This window comes from Oryctolagus cuniculus, unplaced genomic scaffold (assembly GCF_051225735.1).
Source record: "Oryctolagus cuniculus isolate XC-2025 breed Fujian yellow rabbit unplaced genomic scaffold, ASM5122573v1 ptg000055l, whole genome shotgun sequence".
NCBI lineage: Eukaryota > Metazoa > Chordata > Mammalia > Lagomorpha > Leporidae > Oryctolagus > Oryctolagus cuniculus.
Window position 1 is genome coordinate 1 of NW_028301710.1, and position 20,068 is coordinate 20,068.

The following is a 20,068-nucleotide window of genomic DNA, read 5'->3' on the forward strand; positions in this document are numbered from 1 at the left end:
AAGGTCATCAGATATCCAGAGCAGTGACTTCATTCAAAAGATTTGGAAGCAGATAAAAAAGTTATAATTGTGAAATTGGAGATTATGTGATGATCTTCTGAATTATTTGGATCAACATGAAGCTAAAACAATATTGGAAGAGAATCCTTGGGATTGTCGTGAGCCCTAATCCATTCTAACTGGTGTCCATATAAGAAGAGACACACAAAAAAGACCCCAGAGGTGTGTGTAGGCAGAGGTACAACCAGGCTGGGATATAGGAAGAAAGCTACTCTTCTGGACTGAATGTGTCCCCCTGAAAGTTGCATGTTGAAACCTAACCCCTAATGTGACAGCATTATGAGATGGGTCCTAATTGTGCCAAAGGGTGGTGCCCTTGTGCATGAGATTAGTGCCCTGGTGAAAGGGACCCAGAGGGCTCTATCATGGTCTTTCTGGCATATGAAGACACAGGAGAAGGCAGGTGTCTGAAACAGCATAGAGGTCACCACCTGACCACAGTGCAGTCATGCTGGTATTCTTGATCTTGGACACCCCATCTCCAGAACTGTGGGAAATGTACTTCTGCTGTTTATAAAAGCCTGGTCTGTGCTACTTTGTTGTATCAGTGCCATACCAAGACAGTGGTCATCTGCAAGTCAAGGAGAGGACGTAGATGACACCAGTCTAGTCTATGACCATGTCACATTCAACATACCTATTCTTGTCTGGTCTCAGGAGCCAAGCAAAGTTGTGCCTGGTTCATACTTGGAGGGGAGAAGAAACCAAACCTGAAGACACCTTGTTCTTGAGTTTTCAGCTTCCAGGGCTGTGAAGAATGAGTCCCTTTTGTTTAAGCCACCAGACTGTGGTATTTTGTTATGTTAAATGAAATGAAAATCAGATCTTTCTTTCTCACTAGACTCTGAAGGAATGGTTCAATGATCATTCAACCTCATGACTCCTGGCATGTCCTAGGCATTTGGTGGATTTTTATTCAGTAAGTGGATGTGCAAGTGATTGAGTTGCTTGGAGAGGGCCCTCAAGATCATCTGGTTCAATTTAAGTCACCTATTTCCCAGACTCATGCCCTTTCTGCCACTCAGATGGAGGGCTTGCATGTTCTCTGCAAGTTCAGATGTTCTCATGTGTGGTTTACAGTGCCATTAAATAATTTAAACAGGTGAGTCCCTGCCACTAAACTTTTCTAACATTTTGTTCTTGCTTGACCTCCACCCCCATTTCCAGAAAAAAGCCACAGAATATTAAAGCCAAAGGGAATTTTTGTGATTACACAGCTGAATCCCTTAACTGATACTTTTCTCCTTCCTAAATATAATCTCAGAATATTGGAGAAAATTTTGAAAATGCAAGGAAATAATTATTCTTACCAACTATTGGTATTTTGCATATTTGTTACCTGCATGTTTTTCTCTATATGGTGGTTACTATAGTATGTGAACAGATTATTTTTTAAAAACAAAGAATTATTGATTGATTTGCAAGGCAGAGTTACAGAGAGAGAGAGAGAGAGAGAGAGGGAGGGAGAGAACATCTTCCATTTGCTGGTTCACTTTCCAATGGCTGTAATGGCTGGAACTCGGCCAATCTGAAACCAGGAACCAGGAGTGTTCCCGGGTCTCCCATATGGGTGCACAGGCCCAAAGTCTTGGGTCATCTTCTACTGCTTTCCCTGGGTTCAGCAGAGAGCTGGATCAGAAGTAGGGCAGATGGAACTTGAACAGTGCCCATATGGATGAAGGCACTTCAGAAGGCGGTTTTACCATTATATACTATATAGAGTATATTACATCCTACAGTAATCTATATATAATCTAATATATATAGTAATATATATAACTAATGTACTCTATATTGCTAATATACTATGTATATATATATAATATACTATATAACTATATAGTATATTAGTATATAGTTATATATATTACATATTATATACTACATATTATATATTACATATTACTATACTATGTTTAGTAATATACTATATATTATTATAGTATATAATTATATTTAGTATATTAGTATATAGCTATATATATTACATATTTAGTAATCACCATATAGAGAAAAACATGCAGGTAACAAATATGCCAAAATACCAATAGTTGGTAAGAATAATTATTTCCAGAGTGGCCCATGAACAGATCTCTTTTATTTCCCCACTTCATGAGTATGTTGCTGTCATTTCATAGAATTAAAAATTTTTAGTTTCTTAATTTATTTTCATTTTTTTGAAAGAGAGATATAGAGATAGATCCTCCATCTGCTTGTTCCTTCCCCAAATGCTTGCAATAGCCAGGGCTGAGCCCAGCAAAAAAGAGCAACCCAAAACTCAATCACCATCTACTATCTGGGTGTCAGGGACTCAAGTATTTAAGGTATCATCTGCTTCTTCTTTGGGAGTACATTAGCAGGAAGTTATATTAGAAGTAGAGGAGTTGACTCGAGCTGACACTCCAATTTGGGATGCAGGTATCTAGTGGTGACTTAACTGCTGCACCAAATGCCCACCTCCATAGCATTTTTAGTGATTGCATAACACTCCTTCCAAGTATATGTGTTCCATCTTCTTTATGTTCTCCTTTGAATATTTAGATTGTTTTATTTTGAGGCACAATATTCATGAATATCTTTGTTCTTATAAATAAATGTTTTCCATTTTCTTGGGAGAGAGCTCCCAAAGTAGAATTACCAATCAAAGAACAGTTTTGTGGGGCCAGCATTGTGGTATAGTGGGCTAAGCAGCCACCTGGGATATCAGAATTCCACATGGGTGCCAGTTTTAGTCTGAGCTGCTCCACTTACAATCCAGTTTCCTGCTAATGTGCCTGGGAAAGCAGTGGATGAAACTCAGGTCTTCTGGCTTCATCCTGGATCAGCTCTGGTTTTTATGGCCATTTGGGAAGTGAAACAGCAGATGGATGATCTCTCTCTATTTCTCTCTCACAGTCTGCCTTTCAAATAAACAAAAAAAATAAATAAAAGTAAATAAATAAAAAGGGGTACAGTTTTGTGTTTCTTGAAACTATTATCAAATTGCTTTCAAAAGAGCTGTCTTAATTAAATTGCTCTGTTTCTCTCTACTTTATTTCAGAAATGGAAGCCCAGAGAGATCAAATGAAATATCCTAACTTATAAAGGTAATAATGACACATGTAGAGTTAAAACCCATCTAGGTCCAACATCCTTATTCTGTTGTATTTTTCTGCAGCCATAGGTGACTCTAATTTCCTGGGCATGCTTGAGAAGGAATCTGCACAATCCTAGAGTATTACATCTCCTAATCCTCAAACATTCATGGGCTGTTTATTAATTTTTTTTCTACTTCTATTATTATATACTTCTATTATTATATACTTTTTATCTAAATTTATTTTACAAAACACCATCACTGTATGCAGTATTATATCTGAAATGAGTTTGAAGTATGCTTAGATTTATTTCTAACATAATTAAAATAAACATGTAACTATTAAAGTGATAAAAAGCTAAGTTATATTCCACAGAAAATACATTTTAGGAAACATGGATATGTAGTATAAGCATGGACTTTATATCCAGATACGTGTGAGGTCAACTATTGGCTCTGTGGCTTAGCTATTTTGTCTTGGACACATCACTTAGCCTCCTTGATCTTTGATTCCCCGATGTCTAATCTGAGGGCAGTAATGTCTTCCTCACAGGACTTTGGGAGCTCCAGTGGCTACTTAATGTCCAGGCAGGCAATGCGTACATGATGCTTCCTTTGTGGCTATTACTAGGACTGCTGTTTATTCCCAAGACAAGGTCCATACTGGACTCTCAGGCTGGTGGCTTTCTGCTGACATGTGTATGTGAAGAAGTTACTTCCACTCCTTAGGAATTGCAGTATGGCTGTCTGTATTTTGATTTCCCCCTTCCACTACATGTGCACTCTGATTTTTGGAATAATTGCTTACCTTCTTTGTGCCTCATTTACCGAATTTGTATTCTTTAAATTTACACATGAACATGATACATATTTATAAAGAACTATGTGATGTTTGATGTATATATATATATATATATATATATATACACACACACACACATATATATAGTCATCTTCAAATCACAGAATGCATGTCCATCTCTTCAAACCATTATCATTTCTTTCTGATAGCTCTTTTTTTTAAAAAAAGTATTTATTTCTTTGAAAGGCAGAGCAAGAGAGAGAGAGAAAGAGAGAGAGAGGTTTTGCTATCTACTGGTTCACTCCCCAAATGGCCACAATGACTGGAGCTATGCAGATAAAGCCAGGAGCCAGAAGCTTCCTTTAAGTCTCCCATGAGGGTGCATGGGCCCGAGCACTTGGGCCATCTTCCACTGTTTTCTCAGGCTATAGCAGAGAGCTGGATCAGAAGGGGAGCAGCTGGGTCTCTGACTGGCACCCATATGGGATGCTGAAATTGCAGGCAGCGGCTTTTCCCATGTACGTCACAGTGCCAGACCCTCTGATAGTTCTTTTGAAATATATAGTCCATCATCCTTGCACCTTACTATACAGTAGGACATATGAATTTATTTCCCATAATTATAACTTTGTCCTAATTTGTAAAATGTGGCCAATAATAGTATGGTGGACACAATGGTTAAGCATAGCAGTTAAGATACCACTTAAGGGGCTGGTGCTGTGGTGTAGCAGGTAAAGCTGCTGCCTGCAGGGCTGGCATCCCATATAGGCACTGGTTCAACATGCTCCAAACTCATCTTGCACCTCCCTACCACAGCCCTGCCATTTCTCCAAAGAGCTCTGATCCCTTTCATGGGAGGAGAGTACTGACAAGCCCAGGGTACTAGATATGCCCTTGCTAGCAGGTGACATTGGTCCTGGACCTTCTAGTGGACAGACCTGTGAAATAATATGTGAGGACACACATATTCCAAAAAAAATTCATGGAAAAATACACACATAGTTTCTCCTTAATAGGAACTTTTCATGAACTTTTAAAAGATTATTTATCTATTTGGTAGGCAGAGATGACAAAGAGATAAGTTCTCACTCACAGATTCACTTCCTCAAAAGCCTGCAATGGCAGGGATGACAGACTGAAATCAAGATCTAGGATCTCAATCCAGGTCCCCCATGTGGGTGGCAGGGACTCAACAACTTGAGCCAGTACCTCTTGCACCAAGGTTATGAATTAGCAGAAAGCTAGACTCGGGAGCAGAGTTGGGACTAGAACCCAGGCACTCTGATAAGGGATACAGGTGTCCCATATGGTATCTTTAAAATAAAAAGATTTTAAAGATCATAAAGTGAAGCAAGAACCCGCATCCAGGAACAGAGCACTTTGCTCCTCTCTCATAATGAACGGAGACCAGAAGCCAGATGCTTACGCCCAAGAGAAGCAGGACTTCATCCAGCACTTCTCGCAGATCGTCAGGGTGCTGACCGAGGAGGAGATGGGGCACCCGGAGACGGGCGATGCTATTGCCCGTCTTAAGGAGGTCCTGGAGTACAATGCCATTGGCGGCAAGTACAACCGGGGTTTGACGGTGCTGGTGGCCTTCCGGGAGCTGGTGGAGCCACGGAAGCAGGACGCTGAGAGTCTCCAGCGGGCCCTGACCGTGGGCTGGTGTGTGGAACTGCTGCAAGCTTTCTTCCTGGTGTCAGATGACATCATGGATTCATCCCTCACCCGCCGGGGGCAGCCCTGCTGGTATCAGAAGCCAGGCATAGGTTTGGACGCCGTCAACGATGCCCTGCTTCTGGAAGCATGCATCTACCGCCTGCTCAAGTTCTACTGTCGGGAGCAGCCCTACTACCTGAACCTCATCGAGCTCTTCCTACAGAGTTCTTACCAGACTGAGATTGGGCAAACCCTGGACCTCATCACAGCGCCCCAGGGCAGCGTGGACCTAGGCAGATACACTGAAAAGAGGTACAAATCCATCGTCAAGTACAAGAGAGCCTTCTACTCCTTCTACCTCCCCGTGGCCGCGGCCATGTACATGGCAGGCATTGACGGGGAGAAGGAACACGCGAATGCCAAGAAGATCCTGCTGGAGATGGGGGAGTTCTTTCAGATTCAGGATGATTACCTTGACCTCTTTGGGGACCCCAGTGTGACCGGCAAGGTTGGCACCGACATCCAGGACAACAAGTGCAGCTGGCTGGTGGTCCAGTGTCTGCAGCGGGCCACCCCGGAACAGCGTCAGATCCTGCAGGAGAATTATGGGCAGAAGGAGGCCGAGAAGGTGGCCCGGGTGAAGGCACTGTACCAGGAGCTGGATCTGCCGGCCGTGTTCTCGCAGTACGAGGAGGACAGCTACGGCCACCTCATGGGTCTCATCGAGCAGTACGCTGCGCCCCTACCCGCGTCCATCTTCCTGGGGCTAGCGCGCAAGATATACAAGCAGAAAAAGTGACCTGGAGGCCGCGAGGGAGGGGAGAGGAGGCTGTCAATAAATTATTGTGTAACCTTGAAAAAAAAAAAAAAGATCATAAAGTAAACAACTGCTTGAAAAATTATTTAAGTATGTCAAATCCTCATAAGAAGCCAACTTTGGGACAGTATGGGCAACATATTGAAAAATGGTAGTAACAGATTATTAACTCATAGGTGTCCATGAGCCCATGCATACATAAATGAATAATTGAACAAGTAAATAAATGAGGGGGTAGGAATATGTTTTCCTTATAGTAAAATTTCAATGAATAAATATAGAAGGAATTATGGAAATAGAAAATCACTAACTGGTTAATACCACAGGCCATAATATTTATGTGTAAGCAAGAATCATCTGTGGATTCTATAAATTAATGGATAAAATTATGATGAAAAGAAATAGATTTTTTGTCTATCAAAGTTTCTCACCACAAGATACTCACTAATTACAGTGGGGGGAAATAGTAACTTTAGGGAAACCTGGCAGACACCACCTGAACCAATTGCTCAGAGTCAACCAGTAATGTGAGATTTGGACACCTGGTCCCCTAACATTCTATACTGAGGATATACAAGTTCTGTGGTATTCTTGCCAAAAATATATCAGACAAGCCCCAACTGCTCGACATTCTACAAAAATCAATGAATTGTAATTATTTAGCATTGAGTAAATGTCCTACAAATGCCCAGGGGCTTAAAGGAAACATTGACAAGGAATTAAGGAAAACATAGGTAAGATATACAGCAAGGAATGTGAACAAAAAGATAATTCTGCAGTGAATGTGGGACTGCAGGGATCTCTTCTATATGTCATTGCATATAAACCCACAGGTGGGATGGCTGGGTTACAAAGAGAGAATCTGGAAGGCTCCAAACACAAAAAATTGATAAGAAAACCTACCTAGTTAATACTGATGGATTTTATACTTTGCCCCACAAACATGAACAATTGTTACTTCTTAATAAAAAGTTATAAAATAAATTGATAAAAAATATTCTTAAAACATAAAATCATGAAGAAGGAGGCAAAAGGAAATTGAGGAGATTAAGAAATAGCTGAACCAAAATTACAAAACAAGTTCAGTAACAGGCTTGAAGAGGCAAATGAATCAGTGTCTTCTAAGAAAAATGAAGCTTTGTCTTCTGAGTAGAAGACACATAAATGAAAAAAGTAAATGGATCCCAAGACATTTGCAGCACATCATTGATTGTCCTAAAATTGCCATCATGGGATGCCCACTAGGAGTGAGGAAAGGGATACAGAATATTTGGAAAATTATTGCTGAAATATCCAAATATGACAAAATACATTGATTTACAGATGTGAGATCTAGAGTGAACTCAAGAGGATGGGCTGCAAAAGCACACTGAGATATATTCCTTTTCAAATTACTGACAAAATATGAGCAAATAATCTCAAAAGGAATAAGAGGCAAATGATTTTTGATACAAAAATGATCTTTAAAGTGACTAACAGCTGATTTCCTCTGACAAAAATGGCAGTCAGAGGTAAGTGGGAAGGCACATTTAAATCACTGGAAGGAAAATGACTACAACTGTCAGATATGAGTTCTATATCAGACAAAATTAAAACATGGTGAGATAAAATTGAAGTGGTTGTGTTAATAGAACAATCCTATAATGAGCAAGTGAGTTTGTCAGGCTGAAATGAAGGACACAATGCAGTAACTAAAACTGATATGAATTAATAAAATCACAGATTTTGATAACAAAATAGACAACTATAACAGCCATTACTCATTCCTTTTGGAGGTTAATTATTTTTTATATGTGATTTAAAGGCAGATGCACAAAACAATATTTATAAAGCCATGTTGAAGAGAATACAATGTTAAGACTTTGTATTGTTACATCTCTATTAATAGACACATATTTAGCAATGGAGCCATGGGCTTTTGTACATGGGAGGATTTTTAAATAAATATTTTATTTTTACTTTTTAATGACTTCAGAGTTTACTTCTTGTTATACAAAAGTGATTGAAAAATTTGTGATATTGGAAATAAAAGAAAGTGTATTTTGATGAAAAACTAGGTTTTCATTTTTTATCATATGCATTTCCACAAATCTTTTCAAGATGATTTTGCAAGTCAAGTTATGTAATCAGTTTCATGAGTTTCCACTAATAGTATCTACCTCTTAATAAAATTTTTGTAGTAATCCATATAAGTAGGTTTTATGGGTACTTGGCATGGAAAACAATTGGAATTTTAATATGGGAGAAAATTTTAGCTCAAAGAATGAAGGACTCAAATTTTCTTCTCTTGTAGGATGTAAAATGCAAAATGAATATAACTTTAGTACTGCATAGTCACACTTAGTGTGTGATACAGATAGATTACTTAATCTAAAGGAAGCTGGTGATGCTCCCTTTTGTCTTTGAAATTTATAAAACAGGTCAGATTAACTATATGGCAGTTTTTTATCAATAATTAATTATGATGGACTGCATATATAAATATATGTTAAATAAGTATATTGAACTAATTGTTAAATATATATACATAGTAGTATATATATAATAAGAATGAATATAAAATAAAGTTTTGTTTGAAGTTGCTATGAACAAAAATAATTTGATGAATCTAAAGTGTTAATCACTATAGACAATGTTAGGAAATATTATAAACCATTAGGTATTTATGAGCTTAATAGTTAAAAGCTCCAAATTAGTAACACAAAAATCCTTTAAATAGGAAAAATATATACATTTTCCATTATATTAACAGAGAGAAATCAACAGAGGATTCTTCAGTTTTCATTGATTCATTAAAAGCAATCAATATCAATATGTAAACAACAAAGAATGAAGTATATGAACACATATATAGTTCAGTAATTTATGTAAAAGTTTTTTAATTAAGCATAGAAATAAATGGGAACATTTTGACCAGGAAACAAAGGATAATATTTCCAGTTCAGAAACCATAGTTAAGTGCTTAAGTAGGTATAAATTTTAGGTATAAAATTGTCATTGCATCCTTCACAGCAGAAATCAACCAGATTATATTTTGGGGGCATTGTAATGACAATAGAAATTATCAAGTGAAGTGTAATAATATCAAATGATAGATACCTACATGTTCATTTCATTAAGATCATTTAAGTTAGCCCACAATTTAGACAGAAATTTAAAAATGATTTTTTTAGATTCATGGGAGTGTTAATGAAGAGGAGTGAATAATCCTGAATCAGATAAATATTCCTACAAATAGTCATTTAATGCTATCATAAAACTGTAATTCTGAACTTGTATATAGGGACTATTAATGGCAAAGAAATGCAATGCTTCATAAGTTTGTGAAAAAACATGAAAATATTTGTATGATATTAAAATAATTGTTTTCTACATATTATCATGCTCTAGTACATTGATCAAGAAGAATATGAGGAATATGTTGCAAACAAAAATAAAAAAAATGATTTCTCATGAAATATGGTTGTTTAGTACAGGAAATCTATCTGAAATGTTACTTTGTATAATAGTGATAACTGTGATTTTTGGAAAATTTGTTATATATTCTAATAATTTATAATACAGAAAGTCAAAATCCTGAAATGTTATTAGATTCCCTTAAATTCCCAATAATGTGGAAGGAAAATTTGAAGGCTACAAACTTAAAATTAAACCAAGAAAATGGTTTAGAGAAGAAATTAAAGAAGCAAGTTCTCATTTCATATAAGAGCTATTTAAAAAAATGACTAATATATTTGGGTTGCTCAGTTTGGAGGGGGCAAAAGGACTGAAAAATAACTAACTGCAAACATTTCAAAGTGAATTATCACTTATATGAGAATCAATTTTTATATTATTTTTTACACAAGAACTAATCAACCAAAATAAAATTCCATATCATGTAAGCTTCAGACATAGGCATCGTATTGTTACACTGTAAGTGAATACAATGGCCATAGGAAAATGAAAATGAAAACAACAGGATACTATATGCATAAAAAGGTATATTTTGGAAACAGCAAGTACATAACTGAATAGGTAGTGAATCTACTTAATGTGAACCATGTTAAACATGAGCTGAGCTGAAGACTATTGAACTATATTATTAAGCACAGTGAGTACATTCAAACACAGTAAAGAGTAAATGAATGGAATTTAAAATATAAACCTACATATAAAAAGCTTAGACTGAGAAAGAATTAAACTACTAGCTGTTTCTCTGGACTAAGGAAAAGAAATAAAGGACAGTATTATTAGAATTTTTATGGCATAAATTTCCAAAATTGATCACAAATACAAACCTGTGATTCAGAAGTTTAGTGGGTCAAAAGTGAAAATTTAACAAGAAATGCTTCAGTAATATCTATACTTTGTGACATCATAGAGGAAAAAAAAGACAAGTGATAAAAGGAGGGTGATGATATACAAATACAAGAGCAAGGTCCACACTTTTAATATAGTGTCAGAACAGATATAAATATTAAGACATCATAGAGTAACTGCCTTCAACAAACAAAGGTAAACTTGGATTAATTTCTAAGTAGATCTAGGGATTCGGTACCAAACATAGTTTCATAGAGCACACCACAAGAAGAAATGCAAATGTTCTCTTGCATTAAATTAAGAAAGAACAAGATGAAGAAACTTCAATACATGCAGAACATTGAACTAACAGAGGCAGTGTCCAAGAGAAAAAACATTTAGAGGCTGGTGATGTGGCATAGCAGGTAAAGCTGTTACCTGCAGTACCAGCATTTCATATGTGTGTTAGTTCAATTCCTGACTGCTACACTTCTGATCCAGCTCTCTGGTATGATATAAGAAAGCAGTAGAAGATGACCCAAGTCCTTGGGCCCCTACACTCCTGTGGGAGACATTGAAAAAGCTCCTGGCTCCAGCTTTGGATTGCCCCAGCTCAGGCCTTTGCTGCCATCTGGGGATTGAACCAGCAGATGGAAGACCTCTCTCTATGTCTTTGTCTCTGTCTTTTGTAGCTCTGCCTTTCCAATAAATATATACATCTTTAAAATACTTAGATACAAGTTAAAAATACAAATTTTGCATATTTAAATTAGAATTAAAATTCTGGACTTTTAAATATTGTACTTGATAGAATTTATGTTTTCAGGTGTGTTTTATCAACATGTTAAAATTGATGTCATATCACTCATGTTTTGAAGAATTCCAACTATTCATTTATTAGCCCTAATAAGCACCAAGGACTGACAGTGGTATAGATATTGCCCACAAGTTTCTGGGCATGCAGAACAACTGGATCATATTTCCACAATATGGTTGAGAAGGATGACATTATGATATCCACACAGTATACATGATCACAAAGAAACTCACCAACAGCAGGACAGTGTGGGTGGCTCTTTTCGGGGGGAGGTCCTTGGGAAATCCCTCATGCTTTGAAGGTACTCAGACCAACTTAAATGGCTAGATAAGAAGATCACCATATAAGCACTGGAGAAAAGCATGATTTCTACAAAGCTTTTCTGGGACAATGCGAGTGTGAAATCTCTCTCTCCACTCACCTCTCAAAGGTGAGCAAGACAAAGAGCAGGCGCCATCTTGGACATACGTCATAAACAGAGCGACTTCAGGTCTGCACCGGCCCTGAGCCTAGCAGAAAAACCTGACTCTGGGTGGGGTGAATTAACAGGAGATTAGGATCTAGTAAATTTGCAGCACTACTCAACTGAGACTGTGGAAAAAGAGATGGTGGGGGAGAGAACTCATGGAATTCATGTGAGTACTCTACAGAGACACTACAATTCCGTAACTTTGGCAACCCAGTGGGAGACTGAAGGAGAATTTGAGCCCACTCTGAGGGCAGAACAGATTCCCTGTGTGGTCCTTGGGAAAGAGCTTCTGATCTCTGGCTCCTGTGGGTATATCATTTGCCTGAAAACTACCTCCAACTTCATTCAGCTGTGTGGAATTACTTCCCTTTTGAATCAAAAAAAGAAAGAGAGAGAGAGAGAGATCTACCAAGCCTAACCTGGGAGTGTCACCTTTGGCACACCAAACAGAGCTCTCAGGCCACACCCATCTCAAGCCTCTAAGGCTCCATCAAAAACAGACAGTCCACTTAATCTAGAGTCATAGTATAACAAGAAAAAGCACCACAGTGAAGAAACCAAACATCTCCAATATGCCAAATAACAAACGCAAAAACCGAGGTAATAAAAAAAAAGGTAGTCACCATGATGCCCCCAAATGAAAAAAAACCCAAATTCAAGATTATGAAGATGATGAGATAGAAGAAATGCAAGAAGCAGATCTCAAAAAATTGATAAGAACATTAAGAAGTTCACAAAAACAAATTCTTGAACTACAGAAATCCTTAATGGACAAGGTAGAACATCTCTCTCGTGAAAATGAAATATTAAGGAGGAATCAAAATGAAATGAAACAACTAGTACAACAGGAAACTGTGATAGTAATGAGAAATCATAATGAAGTGAAGAATTCAATAGATCAAATGAAAAACAGAATAGAGAGCCTTACAAACAGAATGGGTGAAGCAGAAGAGAGAATATCAGACTTAGAAGACAGAGAACAGGAAAGGATACAGTCAGACCAAAGAAAAGAAGAGGAAATTAGAAATCTAAAACATATTGTCGGGAATCTTCAGGATACTATTAAAAAACCCAACATTCGGGTTCTAGGAGTTCCTGAAGGCATGGAGAGGGAGAAAGGATGAGAAGGCCTTTTAGTGAGATATTAGCAGAAAATTTCCCAGGTTTGGAGGACAGAGAAATCCTAGTACAGGAAGCTCATAGAACCCCTAATAAACATGACCAAAAGAGATCCTCACCACGACACGTGGTAATTAAACTTACCACAGTGAAACATAAAGAAAAGATCCTAAAATGTGAAAGAGAGAAACGTCAGATTACTCTCAGAGGATCTCCAATCAGACTCACAGCTGACTTCTCATCAGAAACCCTACAAGCTAGGAGGGAATGGCGAGATATAGCCCAGGTACTAAGAGAGAAAAACTGCCAGCCCAGAATATTATATCCTGCAAAGCTATCATTTGTGAATGAAGGTGAAATAAAGACTTTTCATAGCAAACAGAAATTGAAAGAATTTGTTGACACTCATCCAGCCCTGCAAATGATGCTTAAAGATGTGTTGCATACAGACACACAGAAACACAGAAACACGGTCATCAATATGAAAGAAGGTAAAGGAAGGAAACCTGGCAGCAAAAGATCACAGGGAATTCAAAGCATATATTAGAACTTATCTTTGGCAAATGGCAGGGCAAAGTTATGACTTATCAATAGTCACATTGAACGTTAATGGCCTGAACTGTCCAGTTAAAAGACACAGATTGGCTGATTGGGTTAAGGAACAAAACCCATCTATTTGCTGCTTACAAGAAATACATCTTTCCAACAAAGATCCATACAGACTGAAGTGAAAGGCTGGAAAAAGATATACCATGCCAACAGAAATGAAAAAATGGCGGGCGTAGCCATCTTAATATCAGACAACACAAACTTTACCACAAAAACTGTTAGGAGAGACAAAGAGGGACACTCTATAATGATTAAGGGATCAATTCCACAGGAAGATATAACAATTATCAATGTATATTCACCTAACTACAGGGCACCAGTTTATCTAAAAGATTTGTTAAGGGACTTAAAGGGAGACTTAGACCCCAATACAATGGTACTGGGGGACTTCAATACTCCACTCTCAGAAATAGACAGATCAATAGGACAGAAGATCAACAAGGATACAGTAGATTTGAACGACACTATAGCACAAATGGATCTAACAGATATATACAGAACTTTCAATCCTACAGCTAAAGATTTTACATTCTTCTCAGCAGTACGTGGAACCTTCTCTAGGATTGATCACATACTAGGCCATAAAGCAAGTCTCAGCAAATTCAAAAGAACTAGAATCATACCATGCAGCTTCTCAGACCATAAAGGAATGAAGTTGGAAATCAGCAACTCAGGAATCCCTAGAGCATACGCAAACACATGGAGATTGAACAACATGCTCCTGAATGAACAATGGGTCATAGAAGAAATTAAAAGAGAAATCAAAAATTTTCTGGAAGTAAATGAGGATAACAGCACAACATACGAAAACTTATGGGACGCAGCAAAAGCAGTATTGAGAGGCAAATTTATAGCAATAGGTGCCTATATCAAGAAATTGGAAAGGCACCAAATAAATGAGCTTTCAGCGCACCTCAAGGACCTAGAAAAACTGCAGCAAACCAGACCCAAATCTAGTAGGAGAAGAGAAATAATTAAAACCAGAGAAGAAATCAACAGGATTGAATGAAGAAAAACATTCCAAAAAATCAGCCAAACGAGGAGCTGGTGTTTTGAAAAAATAAACAAAATTGACACCCCATTGGCCCAACTAACTAAAAAAAGAAGAGAAAAGACCCAAATCAATAAAATCAGAGATGAAAAAGGAAACGTAACAACAGACACCACAGAAATAAAAAGAATCATCAGAAATTACTACAAGGACTTGTATGCCAGCAAACAGGGAAACCTATCAGAAATGGATAGATTCCTGAACACATGCAATCTACCTAAATTGAACCAGGAAGACATCGGAAACCTAAACAGACCCATAACTGAGACAGAAATTGAAACAGTAATAAAGGCCCTCCCAACAAAGAAAAGCCCAGGACCAGATGGATTCACTGCTGAATTCTACCAGACATTTAAAGAAGAACTGACTCCAATTCTTCTCAAACTATTCAGAACAATCGAAAAAGAGGGAGCCCTCCCAAATTCTTTCTATGAAGCCAGCATCACCTTAATTCCTAAACCGGAAAAAGATGCAGCACTGAAAGAGAATTATAGACCAATATCCCTGATGAACATAGATGCAAAAATCCTCAATAAAATTCTGGCCAAGAGAATGCAACAACACATCAGAAAAATCATCCACTCAGACCAAGTGGGATTTATCCCTGGTATGCAGGGATGGTTTAATGTGCGTAAAACAATCAATGTGATACACCACATTAACAGACTGCAGAAGAAAAACCATATGCTTATCTCAATAGATGCCGAGAAAGCATTTGATAAAATACAACACCCGTTCATGATGAAAACTCTAAGCAAACTGGGTATGGAAGGAACATTCCTCAATACAATCAAAGCAATCTATGAAAAACCCACAGCCAGCATCCTATTGAATGGGGAAAAGTTGGAAGCATTTCCACTGAGATATGGGACCAGACAGGGATGCCCACTCTCACCACTGCTATTCAATATAGTTCTGGAGGTTCTAGCCAGAGCTATTAGGCAAGAAAAAGAAATTAAAGGGATACAAATTGGGAAGGAAGAACTCAAACTATCCCTCTTTGCAGATGACATGATTCTTTATTTAGGGGACCCAAAGAACTCTACTAAGAGACTGTTGGAACTCATAAAAGAGTTTGGAAAAGTAGAGGGTATAAAATCAATGCACAAAAATCAACAGCCTTTGTATACACAGGCAATGCCATGGCTGAGGAAGAACTTCTAAGATCAATCCCATTCACAATAGCTAAAAAACAATCAAATACCTTGGAATAAACTTAACCAAGGACGTTAAAGATCTCTACGATGAAAATTACAAAACCTTAAAGAAAGAAATAGAAGAGGATACCAAAAAATGGAAAAATCTTCCATGCTCATGGATTGGAAGAATCAATATCATAAAAATGTCCATTCTCCCAAAAGCAATTTATAGATTCAATGCAATACCAATCAAGATACCAAAGACCTTCTTCTCAGATCTGGAAAAAATGGTGCTGAAATTTATATGGAGGCACAAGAGACCTCGAATAGCTAAAGCAATCTTGTACAACAAAAACAAAGCCGGAGGCATCACAATACCAGATTTCAGGACATACTACAGGGCAGTTGTAATCAAAACAGCATGGTACTGGTACAGAAATAGAAGGATAGACCAATGGAACAGAATTGAAACACCAGAAATCAACCCAAACATCTACAGCCAACTTATATTTGATCAAGGATCTAAAACTAATTCCTGGAGCAAGGACAGTCTATTCAATAAATGGTGCTGGGAAAACTGGATTTCCACGTGCAGAAGCATGAAGCAAGACCCCTACCTTACACCTTACACAAAAATCCACTCAACATGGATTAAAGACCTAAATCTATGACCTGACACCATCAAGTTACTAGAGTAACCCTTCAAGATATTGGCACAGGCAAAGAATTTCTGGAAAAGACCCGGGAGGCACAGGCAGTCAAAGCCAAAATCAACTATTGGGATTGCATCAAATTGAGAAGTTTCTGTACTGCAAAAGAAACAGTCAGGAAAGTGAAAAGGCAACCGACAAAATGGGAAACATATTTGCAAACTATGCAACAGATAAAGGGTTAATAACCAGAATCTACAAAGAGATCAAGAAACTCCACAAAAACAAAACCAACAACCCACTTAAAGAGATGGGCCAAGGACCTCAATAGACATTTTTCAAAAGAGGAAATCCAAATGGCCAACAGGCACATGAAAAAATGTTCAAGGTCACTAGCAATCAGGGAAATGCAAATCAAAACCACAATGAGGTTTCACCTCACCCCGGTTAGAATGGCTCACATACAGAAATCTACCAACAACAGATGCTGGTGAGGATGTGGGGAAAAACCCACTGTTGGTGGGAATGCAAACTGGTCAAGCCACTATGGAAGTCAGTCTGGAGATTCCTCTGAAACCTGAATATAACCCTACCATTCAACCCAGCCATCCCACTCCTTGGAATTTACCCAAAGGAATCTAAATTGGCAAACAAAAAGGCGGTCTGCACCCTAATGTTTATTGCAGCTCAATTCACAATAGCTAAGACCTGGAACCGACCTAAATGCCCATCAACGGTAGACTGGAGAAAGAAATTATGGGATGTGTACTCTTTAAAATACTATACCGCAGTAAGAAACAACGAAATCCAGTCAGTTGCAACAAAATGGAGGAATCTGGAACACATCATGCTGAGTGAAATAAGCCAGTCCCAAAGGGACAAATACCATATGTTCTCCCTGATCGGTGACAACTGACTGAACACCTAAAAGGAAACCTATTGAAGTGAAATGGACACTATGGGAAATGGTGACTCGATCAGCATAGCCCTGACTGTTAATGAACAACTTAATACATTATCCCTCTTAGTAGTTTTTTTGTCTGTTCTACTTAATATGACTGGTTTAATTCTGTAATTAATACACAGTTATTCTTAAGTGTTGAAAATTAACTGAAATGTGATCCCTGTTAAACATAAGAGTGGGAATAAGAGAGGGAAGAGATGTATAATTTGGGACATGCTCAAGCTGACTTGCCCTAAATGGTAGAGTTAGAAACATACCAGGGGATTCCAATTCAATCCCATCAAGGTGGCATGTACCAATGCCATCTCACTAGTCCAAGAGATCAATTTCAGTTCACAATTGATCATAATGAAAGGACTAAGAGTCAATTGGAGCACATAAAGAAGTCTAGTACCTGCTAACACTAACCAATAGAATAAATAAAGGGGAGAGTGATCCAACATGGGAAGTGAGATACTCAGCAGACTCATAGAATGGCAGATGTCCTAAATAGCACTCTGGCCTCAGAATTAGCCCTATAGGAATTCGGATCTGGCTGAAAATCCCATGAGAGTATTTCAGGCATGGAAAGCCAAGACACTCTGGTAAAAGATCTCTCTGAGTGAGATCCCAGTGGAAAGAACAGGTCTTCAAAGAAGGAGGTACCTTTCTCTGAAGGGAGGAGAGAACTGCACTAAATGGTTTCCTCAAGAAAAATAATTTTGATAAAGCCTCTTTTGTCACCTCTTTTGTAGTATCAACTATTAGTGAATTGGTATATTAGTGCTAAAATAGAGTATTGTTTTATGAATGAATGCACAATGATGTTTGCATTTTATGTAGATTTAGGAAAATGAGAATATATGACAGAATATACTATGTTGTTATTATGTTAATCTCCCATGTTATTTCCATTATAATTTTACCATACTTATTGATCAGCATTTAAAGAACTATGCCATCATTTACAACATGAAAATGATTATGAGAATTTTAGATGAATTGATATGTGGAAGTAGATTGATAGATTCAATGATGGAAATAAGTCAGTTGGTAGATTCAGGTGGATAAACATCTTTTCCACCATGATTAGCTCAATAAAAGGAATTTTTATAAAATCCCCCAATCCCAGAAGAATAAATAGGGAAAGCATCCAATTTCAATGAGTGACTGCAATGTGTCACCCATTCTTTGGAAACTGAATTTAAAGCAAATTCATGTGAAAGCACAGTGTTGATGAGAAGCACAGTCATAATCTGACACATGGAACTCCCAGGACCCTGAGAAAAAGCATGGGTTTTATAGTGTCACCACAGAAGTAGAAGACAGAAACTTTATCAGGAAAATATAATAAGAATCTTATGCTGTGGATTTGGATACACCTAAAATTGCTCCCTAAAATTGTGTTTATTAAAGTATCAGAGTCAAATAGACACCAGGAAGGGATAAATCTATGGTTTTTAGAGCTAATAACATTCTTCTCAGTGCATCATTTTTCTAAGGAGGTGATAGCCATTGCAACCCTGTCAAAAGGCGAATTTAGAAAAAAAATGACAAATACATCCTGGGCTCCCAGTTCCCTGATCAGGGCCAGGTGGTGCCAGGACACCTGAATATTATCCCCCATAAGGCATGAATGCAAAGTTTTAAAATAAAGACTTTAAGACCTAACACTGCAATTTTTGAACATATCAACAGTGGCATTTTGTCAGTCAGATTTCTTGAAGGGTCAATACCTGTACAGCCACAAGTGGAGAATCCCTGTCATTTTATTCCACTATATTCACAACAATATCATGATTACATCCTCCCTTTCTTCCAAGAGTACTAGATATTAGTACTAGAATATAGTACACTATATTCAAGGTACTAGATCAAGTGCCTTACTAGATCAAATTTAATTGAGATAAAAATCACAAGTTAAATTGAGAAATATAATGAGGAAATCAAGTACAAATCCAATTCAAGTGCATCATAAATCACAAATATAATTTTGCAAACCTATTTTGTATGGCCTTACACAATTCACAAAGTTTATCATTTCATGTCTAGAAATATTTGTTGCATTAATTGTGGAGTAATATCTAAGAGTGATATCATGAGCAGAGAATTCTGCTAATATATCATAGGAAAGAATTCTTTTTTACCTCAGAACCCAGTTGCTCTTGGAGATCACTCTGTACATGAAACAGAAAGACACTCACCCAGCTGAGTCCCTGATATGAATCCATTATTAGATGAATCCCTAAGGTGTTTTTATAGGGAAAGTATGGCATCAGCTCATCTCCCTTCAGGCCCATAACTGTCATTTCATTTGTGGAAGCAAGACAGCCTGAGACTTGGCATCATGAAAAATAGGAGCCACCTCAGGGATAAATGAACTTTCCTGGTTTCTGGAGAGAGCAGAGGAGAGCAGCTGGGTTTCACTCTTCTCACCTGTGGACTCATTTCTCCAAGGCAGGCCTGCCTGGGCACGTTGTATGCTCTCAGTCATTGTCAACCAATAAAAGTAAAACAGTAGTCTTTACTTCAGAACAAGTACAAGCAACCTCTGATTTGTCAAGCTATCCCCATTG

General features: G+C 37.7%; 1 pseudogene across 1 annotated transcript; it reads left to right on the forward strand.

Annotated features, from left to right (window-relative positions):
- The first annotated feature begins 5,278 nt into the window (after positions 1-5,278).
- LOC149119038 (farnesyl pyrophosphate synthase pseudogene) lies at positions 5,279-6,467 on the forward strand (annotated as a pseudogene). Its single transcript, XR_016228862.1, has one exon. The product of XR_016228862.1 is annotated as a farnesyl pyrophosphate synthase pseudogene (transcript).
- The last annotated feature ends 13,601 nt before the right edge of the window (positions 6,468-20,068 follow it).